The sequence below is a fragment of the Engraulis encrasicolus genome, chromosome 5 (genome assembly GCF_034702125.1).
Source record: "Engraulis encrasicolus isolate BLACKSEA-1 chromosome 5, IST_EnEncr_1.0, whole genome shotgun sequence".
In the NCBI taxonomy this organism is placed as follows: Eukaryota; Metazoa; Chordata; class Actinopteri; order Clupeiformes; family Engraulidae; genus Engraulis; species Engraulis encrasicolus.
The window spans coordinates 37,745,974-37,755,973 of NC_085861.1; the positions used below are offsets into that span (position 1 = coordinate 37,745,974).

The 10,000-nt window shown below is 42.2% G+C and overlaps 1 protein-coding gene and 1 long non-coding RNA gene across 2 annotated transcripts in view; both read right to left on the reverse strand.

Annotated features, from left to right (window-relative positions):
• Window positions 1-10,000, reverse strand: part of cers2b (ceramide synthase 2b) — a 52,276-nt gene that overhangs the window by 28,974 nt on the left and 13,302 nt on the right. The window lies entirely within an intron of this gene.
• Window positions 4,040-6,965, reverse strand: LOC134448523 (uncharacterized). Its single transcript, XR_010034783.1, has 3 exons — window positions 6,928-6,965; window positions 5,075-5,130; window positions 4,040-4,176 (listed from the first exon to the last, which is right to left on the reverse strand). It is a non-coding gene; the product is annotated as an uncharacterized LOC134448523 (long non-coding RNA).

A 10,000-nucleotide genomic window follows, 5' to 3' on the forward strand; every position in this document is an offset into this window, starting at 1 on the left:
GCCTTTATGCTGCACTGTAAAAAGAGATCTATAGGATTTACTCAATTTAATTGGTGTAAGGATTTCCACAGTCCTAAATAGAGTATTACGTACCCCTACATATTCAGTTAAGATTAACCAATTCCAGAAGTTCTGTTATACTGACCACATCAAAGTAAAAAATACTGGTAAAAATGGGGTAACATTTACTCATTTCAGGTAGCTTTTTATCACCACTTGTTACTGTTAAAAATTGGTTAAAATTTACTCATTTCATGTAGCTTTTTATTAACACCTATTACTGATAAAAATGGGTTAACGTTTACTCATTTCAGGTAGCTTTTTATTACCACTTGTTACTGTTAAAAATTGGTTAAAATTTACTCATTTCATGTAGCTTTTTATTAACACCTATTACTGATAAAAATGGGTTAACGTTTACTCATTTCATGGAGCCTTTTAGTATTACTGCTTATTTATCAACTGTTAATTATTCTGATTACTTTATTGCTGTGTTATTCTTATTCCTATTAACCAGAGGTGAAAAGAGTACTAAAATATTTTACTCTGAGTAAAATATTTTAGTACTCTTTTCACCTCTGGTTAATAGGAATAAGAAAAACACAACAATAAAGTAATCAGAATAATTACTCTGTTGAAATTGTACTCAATCACAAGTAAATGTACCATTGAAATAATCTACTTAGGTAAAAAATAAAAAGTATATCATTGAGATGAGAAAAACTAAAAAGTTACTTTTTAACAATCAGTGTTTTCTGCCTCTACTGTGTTGTGCAAACGTCCACCAGGGAAATTACAATTACAACAAACCTGTGCATATCAACCAAGATGTTTTATTTAAAGGGATATCGCCAACAGGAAAATGTGAAAAATGAGCAGATACACAATGTTTCAGTTTATCTCACAAAAAGTAAACAAACATAAACAACAGGACCATTTAATTCACGAGTTTGCCCTGGAGTATGGTAACCATAGTCAATAGGCATAATTTGATGTTAGCTGGCCTCTGTCCTGGGACCCTGCGGAGATCATGCGGCACGAGATCCGCTTCCACTCCATAAGTGTAGGGGACATGTAGCTGGGTGATCCAGTGAGATGAGGGAGTAGGGGGAGGTGCTGGGACAATTAGGATAGCCTTTGCGCATGACAGGGGAAGGAGGGAAGGAGGGATTTAAATTTACGCGAAGGCGGAAGCTAGACATGGCAACTGTCAATAACTCTCAGACTTCCTCCAGAACTAGGTTTATATAAATAATATGTAGAGTTTGTAGCAGTTTTTGACAGAAATAGTCAAATTTTGTTCCGTTTTCACTTTGTTACTGATAAAGGCACATCAGTGTATACTGTTCTACCATTAAACTGCACACATAAAAAGGATACCAGTTTCTTTTAAAAAAGGATATCAGTTCCAGTCTATTTGGTGTCCTGGACAACAGTTTCAAACAAACGGGCTGCTCTACTTTTCAAAGACTAAATCCAAGAATACTCAGAATTTGAACAATAGGAAAAGTTGGAGGGCTACGGCGTTTTTAGTTGGTAGTCCGAAGGTGCTCTTTGGTCAAAAAATAGGATGCAAAAGAAACGAAGTATCCAAGGCACTCTTCCCAAAAAAGTTAAAATAGCTTTATTAAATGGCTAAATCATTGTAGAAAAGTTAAAAACGCCAACATGTTTCGGCCAAGGAGTGGCCTTCATCAGGGCAGAGTCAATACTGAAGCGTCACTGGCGCAGGTAACAAAAGAAAAGTTTGACAGGGGTTTGACGGGTGATTGACAGGTAGGCGGAAATTGGTCATGACGCACCGCCTCCTCGTCGTCCTAAAAACACACACAACTAGGAGAGAAAAAGTGAAAGAATGAAAATGAAACAAAATAATCAATACAGTATTCATGAAACAGTATAAAACAGGGGGTTCCCCTATATCAAGTCAAGATTACAACGCAGTGTACTAGCTATAGAAAAGGCATCATCTCAAATGAATCATTCAGTCCAGGAGTTGACGTGGCATTTAATTTATATATCCACCTATTCTCTTTCTGATTCAATATTTTTTGTCTGTCCCCTCTCCTAGGGGTAGAAGGGACACAGTCAATGCCCATAGCACTGAATTTAACCGTTTTGTTATTGTGGGTCTCCACAAAGTGCCTTGTCATAGCATATTCGCAATTACCAACCCGTGCCGCATATTTATGTTCAGAAAGGCGGTCCTGGAAGCGTCTCTTAGTGCGCCCCACGTAAAAAGCCTCACATAATCCACATTGCAGAATGTAAATCACATGGGTGCTCTTACAATTTATAAAGTGCCTGGTAGGATATGTAGCAAGAGTGACAGGGTGGGTAAAGCCTTTTGTCTTAGAGACAATGTCGCAAACATTACAGTGTCCACATTTAAAAGTGCCATTGGGCACCGTGGGTAACCATGTACTTTTTTCTTTTGCCGGCGTATAACTTCTCACCAGTCTGTCCCTCAATGTAGGGGCTCTCCTATACGTGAAAAATATTTTTGATGAACGACCTATTTTCACGTATAGGAGAGCCCCTACATTGAGGGACAGACTGGTGAGAAGTTATACGCCGGCAAAAGAAAAAAGTACATGGTTACCCACGGTGCCCAATGGCACTTTTAAATGTGGACACTGTAATGTTTGCGACATTGTCTCTAAGACAAAAGGCTTTACCCACCCTGTCACTCTTGCTACATATCCTACCAGGCACTTTATAAATTGTAAGAGCACCCATGTGATTTACATTCTGCAATGTGGATTATGTGAGGCTTTTTACGTGGGGCGCACTAAGAGACGCTTCCAGGACCGCCTTTCTGAACATAAATATGCGGCACGGGTTGGTAACTGCGAATATGCTATGACAAGGCACTTTGTGGAGACCCACAATAACAAAACGGTTAAATTCAGTGCTATGGGCATTGACTGTGTCCCTTCTACCCCTAGGAGAGGGGACAGACAAAAAATATTGAATCAGAAAGAGAATAGGTGGATATATAAATTAAATGCCACGTCAACTCCTGGACTGAATGATTCATTTGAGATGATGCCTTTTCTATAGCTAGTACACTGCGTTGTAATCTTGACTTGATATAGGGGAACCCCCTGTTTTATACTGTTTCATGAATACTGTATTGATTATTTTGTTTCATTTTCATTCTTTCACTTTTTCTCTCCTAGTTGTGTGTGTTTTTAGGACGACGAGGAGGCGGTGCGTCATGACCAATTTCCGCCTACCTGTCAATCACCCGTCAAACCCCTGTCAAACTTTTCTTTTGTTACCTGCGCCAGTGACGCTTCAGTATTGACTCTGCCCTGATGAAGGCCACTCCTTGGCCGAAACATGTTGGCGTTTTTAACTTTTCTACAATGATTTAGCCATTTAATAAAGCTATTTTAACTTTTTTGGGAAGAGTGCCTTGAATACTCAGAATTTGTTTTACTCTTTGAGGAAGACATACAGCAGTGAAACATCAGAGTCCAACCATACTGATAACATTGCAAAGATCTCCTACTTATTACAAAATCACTTGTTTAGTGGTAAATAGTTGGGATACGGGACAATTAACCGGTCAGGCCACTCAGAGAAACCATTAGCAATTACAGCATACTGTATACTGGAGAGGCCAGTAGAGCTGCAAACTGGCTCACAGAGACCGGAGGTGCTGTGGACGTTGAAGGCACGGTGGATGGTGGCAGGGATGACCCAGGTGCTGCAGGCACAGTGATGACTGGCAGCATGGTGGGGAGTGGCACGGATGACCCAGGCGCTGCAGGCACGGTGATGGCTGGCGGCACGGATGACCCAAAAGGTGGATGGTGGCAGGGACAACCCAGAGCATGGCAGTATAGCTGCTGCACCGAGTGGAGGGACTTCAGGGATGGGCACAGTGAAGTCCTCAACCTTTTCATGATTGTCCTCCACTGTGATGACCCTTTAACAATAACACGTACTGATTACTACATATGCGAGTGAAATACAGTATGCCAAAAAGAGTAAAAAGATAATGGACAGAAAAACAACGTACATTGCCCAGTATCTCCTCTCGTTCCTCTTCAGGACCATCATCTCAGGTGTGACCACAGAACACTGTCGCCTTCTTTCATCAGGCTGCCCTTCTCCCGCTCCTGGGTCTTCTCAATGTTGTCAGTTGTCACGCACCTGAACACAACCCTGTGACAAGATACACTATTAAGAATACTCATTGGTTAAACTTTTTTTCTTTAAAGGTACATTCTATGGTCTGTTTTGGTCATCTGTCTAGAGCTGAAAAAGTAAAGGGGTTGAGTTATTAGCAACAGTGACCAATCCACAGTGTATTTGCCCTCTACACAGCTCTTGACAGCTTCACATAGAAGTTAAGTCATCAGACTGCTCACGCATTGTTGACTCAAACACACACACAGACAGTGCAGACCCTAAAGAGAGAAGACCTGCCGTCCTTTTTTTGAATATAGACCCTAAAAAGAACACTTGTTACGCTATTCTACGGGAATAGGCTGTTTCAGAACATAGGAGTTTGTTTCATGAAATTTAAGAACGTCCGGACTGAGGCCACCATAAGGAATGAGCGGTGCCCACTTCATATCTGATCTTAACGTGACCATCCATTTGCTTACTTCAGAAATAACGCCTGGCTAGTTTCTTTACAAATGTGCATACATGGTCCATTGTGCTCAAACAATGAGAGCGCAGCTTGATTATGTCACATCTGTATGCAAACAGTAAAGGGATCTATTGACCTCAAAGGTGCACTGTGAAATGTATTTGGCAGTCTCGTTCCATAATTCATGCGGCCCAGTCATAAATCTTTTTCACTGATTCTTACCACCACCATCAAATTCAAAATATTCTCTATGACTGCGCAAATTGCAATATTAGTTATAATAGTACTAACTGTAAATATGAGTTTATTATTTAGTTGCAAAATCTACTCTGCCACCATCCTACACAGTGCACAGTGCAACAAGGACAGCAAGCCTGAGTGAGTGAAAATGGCTATTCATAAACAAATAACATGGCAGTGTTATGGCCTTTAAGTCTGTTTATTTTTCTTCAGTCGGCGACTTACCCTGTTCCAGAATGACTTCAGGACAACCATGCATATAAAAGATGCAACACCACTGCCTGAAACACATATTAAAACCACACAACAATTAAGTTACAAGTAAGTCATTCTTGGTCATTAATATGACTTGCCACACACCACATAGGCTGTAGCTTACATGAGAGGTAAGCAGTTACCGCCTTTTCTCAACTCCTGCAGTAGGCAGAAGCAGAACACCTTCATTATGCACAAAACATTGTGAATAATTTGACATGGATAAAGTGTAAGAAGTTGTACTTTTACACTCGATTCTTATGTAAACATTTCTACTCCTTGCAATATCCGTTTTGAAGCATTTGTTTCACTTTTTATACTAGTTATGAAAATATAGGCTACCGGTCTCTTTTCGTTGGACTGCCCTTCCTAATGTCAAACGTCATCACTTCGGTACAACTGAAGTGTGTGCGAACTGCGGAGACCAGCGAGAGAGAGAGAGAGAGAGAGAGAGAGAGAGAGAGAGAGAGAGAGAGAGAGAGAGAAGGGCTGTGCTTATGGAACCTGCGCGTGTCTGTTCATAGCGAGTCCTTCGACTATGAAAGCAACTATCAAACTATCGTTGTCAAAACTAACCCTGAGATTGAGTTTGCAACGTCCAACAAAAAATAACTGACTTCATGTTAGGTGATGTTATGACCGTGGATGATCACATTGGGAGGTCCCTCGCCAAAAACCTCCTCTCACCACTACTCAGAGTAACATAAGGGCGTGTTGGTCTACATAGGACTACTTACTATGATACATTTACAACAAACTAATCAATGTCTCCTCGCAATGTTAACGGATTGATCCTTTGTTAGCCTTTATGCTCAGCAGGATTTAGCATGTCTAGGGTAGCGTTCTTTAAAAAGTTATTTGATGATCGATTCCTCTCCCTTCCCAGTATCACAGGCAGGCACCCGTCATGCACACACCGTCTCGCTCCCCATCTTCAAACTGTCATTCAAACTAAGAATGTCTACGATTATGATTAATAATACAAAAAAGTCTTTAGTTGACTCGGCACGGAGGCATCCCAGAATGATGACTGTTTACGCACACTGCTTTGACAGTTGATATGAAGCATTTCGTCGCGCATTTCATTGATTTGAAAACTTGGTGACTAGGAATTTACACATTTTTAAAACAACATTCAAAGAGGACGATTCGCGACGGGAACTGCTGAAAGACTTACGATGAAGGATTCAGTGACCAGCTACAAACGTAGCCGTTCCATGTTGAATGGATTTATTGTGGAGAATGAAATAGTGAAGTAATGTGCCGTTCGTAGTCTGTCTATGAGCACAGTCCTTTAGGTGCATGTAACTTGTAAGATTATCACACTACAGCCTTGTGTGAAAGCAAAAAAGGAGGCTATCTTGTAGAATTTTCTCCTCCGTGCTTTCGCGTGATGCAGAGCATCAAGTGGCAGTGGCAGCGCAAACAGTGGATGGAACATTCAGCAACAAATATTTGTAGAACGACACCACCAGCAGCCAGTCCCAGTCTGCGCGCCAAAAACTAGCCAACAAGGCAGCCTTTGAGAATGGAAAAAAAACTCGGCTGCAGCGGGTTTCATTCTACAACATTTTGAAATTGGTAGTGCTATCCGTTCATCTTGAACACAGGGCATACTTGTTGCCTTTTCCAAACGAAGTTTGAACGGCAGCTTACATGGTCCATTGACCTGTCTGTCTGCCCAGTGCGTTGCTGATAGCAGCTGCCTGAGTCACAGTCAGACAGTTATTACGAGCCAACTACAACTCTAGCGTGATTTAGTTTCCTTTTGATCATTGTTCATGTTTTGTATCCCATGTTTAATGCACGACTGGCCAGCTTACCTTCTGAATTTGTCCCGTCCATTGGAAGTTAACTTCATCTGCTGCGAGGCTCGCCACAGTCGCCGGTTGATTCTTCTTCCAATGAAGTCCCAGAAAGCAATGCCTATTGCGGGCCTTAACCAATTTCAATAGGTAGTTTTGACAGAGACGGTTTGGATCATACTAGCCAATAGTATTAGTTACCGTGTTGGAATGTAAATTGGGTAAAGTTTAGTCATTTATAGGTAGTTTCGACACTAGCCATTAGTATTAGTTATAGCGTATGAATGCAAATTAGGTATAGTTTAGTCATTTCTCACCAGTACTAAGTCCTACTCCTTATTTATAGGTAGAGTGAGTATATTATACCCCTTGCATCAGAGTAACCTCAGCAACCTAATTTGTTGGGGTAAAAAATATACATTTTTTGTCAGTGAAATGTACTGCCCCTCAAAATCCTTTTTATCAGTGTGTGTTTTGTTGCTTATATTGTGTTCTTTGTGGCTTACAGTAATTCAAAGCAATGCCACTGAAGTTGGATTGTACTTTGTAATGAGTGTGTAGTGAGTCCATAATGTGCCTTTTACGTCTGTTAGCATTACCTGCACGCTTTTTATAGCTGTTTTTATTGCTCGTAGCACACTGTGAGTCAAATAAGTTCCCGATTATCCAATGTACAACAATGAGGATGTCATAAAATACCTACAGTAATCTTCAGACTGGCCACGGCAGGCCGTCAACAACAACACACTAATATTCAGGAACATACTTCCACTTACAGCAACCCCGTGAACACACCAGAACCTACAAAGACTCACTGTGTGTTCATAGCAACAGTGACACAAGCAATAGAGGCGACAGAGTATGCCCGTTGAAAGCAGTACACAAGCATTCCGACGTTCCAATTGACCGCGGCGGCTGTCACTGAATAGCATCATAGCCAATTAGCATAATATTTGCTAAAGTTCAACTATAAACTGTTGCTCAAATCACTCTAATTCACTCTAGTCGCCCAATTCGCTTTTGGTCTCATCTGTCGCCAGTTTCTCTCACACAAAGTCAATTACTTCCATCACAGGTGTCGCTCTATGTAGTCGCCTCTAGTGTATTCGTCCCATAATTCTCTGCTGGCTTGATTCTCTCTTTCTTTCTCTCTCTCTCTCTCTCTCTCTCTCTCTCTCTCTCTCTCTCTGTCTTCCACAGTGAGACACACAGTCACATAATATTCAAAGTAATATTATGATAATAATAATTTATGGTCTCTGTCTCGCTGTCTCTGTGCATGTCCTTCTCTCTGCCACACATTTACACTATGTCAGCTTTACAGATTATGGAAGAACGGAAATGAGTATGGCCGGCCCCTCATGTGAGTTAAGAGCGCATGTATTGTACAAGTGTGTGTGTGTGTGTGAGGGTGAGGGCGTTCGTGTGTGTGCGTGTGTGTGTATGTGTGTGTGCATGCGTGTGTGCGTGCGTGCGTGTGTGTATGTGTGTGTGTGTACACGTGTGCTCCTGTAGTCTGTGGAGAATGGAGCACTCTGAGCAACAGCTGTTGACATTAGTGGCGTTGTTCAGCACTCATGCCTGAGTGAGGTGTGTGTGTGTGTGTGTGTGTGTGTGTGTGTGTGTGTGTGTGTGTGTGTGTGTGTGTGTGTGTGTGTGTGTGTGTGTGTGTGTGTGTGTGTGTGTGTGTGTGTGTGTGTGTGTGTGTGTCCACTCCATAGTCACTAGATTCCAGCCGTCACGAGGCACCAATGTCCAAGCATGCATCAGTGCTGTGTAGTGCTGTCACACACACACACACACACACACACACACACACACACACACACACACACACACACACACACACACACACACACACACACACACAGACACAGAGATACACAGACACACACACACACACACACACACACACACACACACACACACAGACACACACGCACGCACACACACACACACGCACGCACGCACGCACGCACGCACGCACGCACGCACGCACGCACGCACGCACGCACGCACGCACGCACGCACGCACGCACGCACGCACACACGCACACACACACACACACACACACACACACACACACACCATAGGAAAAGCAGAGCAGAGCTGACAGACTTCTCTCTTGTTGGCCTTTCTGCTCTCTCATATCGCTTTGTTGAACCTTTGTGTAGCGGCCATATGCCTTGTCATGTGTTGTCACGTCACCGCGGGGTGTCACGTGACTGAAGTGTAGCAATTAGATTTAGTATTTAGGCACCTGTGCACCTGCTCACTGGTAGGGAGAGGGGATTGCATTTGAGAGCACAATTTTTGTTGATGACCGCATGCTCGAGAAACATTTGCTCTTTTACGCACAATTGCACTTTAACTGTCTCACCAGTAGCACTGCATGGTGGCGGTTTTAGATAGGCGCTTTAACTTTGTATTTCCACTTTGGATATCGAATGAAGGACATCTAACGAAGACAAGTGTTTGTGCGTCAGCTTTTAAACTCCCAACTCAACCTCTCGGCGGCAACATTGGATTTTAGCCGCCGCCACACTTTCATTACATGACACTGCATTACACTTAACCGACGCTTATATCCAGAGCGACTTAAGTGTACAGTTATTTAGGTACAGGGTATTACTGCGATTACTTACAGTCCTTTGAGCAGGGATGCCGCTAGACATAAGCAGAGTCCACAGAGCGCTTGGGTCACCAACCACTTTGCCCCCAAAATTGGGGCCTCGTACTTGTAAATTGAGATCGTAAGTTTACTCAACTCAAGGCTTAACATAACTGGAGGTTTTCTCAAGTTGAGTTAACTTACAAAGTTAAGGCAGCAGGGCAACATGCTTTTTTATGTTCAACTGGTTGCACAGTGTGGGCTGTGTTGGGTGTCTTGCTCAAGGACACTTAAACTAGATAGAGGTACTGTAAGCACCCTAATTCTTCCTACTTGTATTCGAACCTGCAGACTTCAGTTAACTCCTTTACGCAGAGCCTATAATATAACCTTACTTTCACCAAAATTGTAATGATCACTGTTACTTACGGCTCTCTGTAATGTCACACTAATGTTGTTATGATGTAGTTAAATTTTTC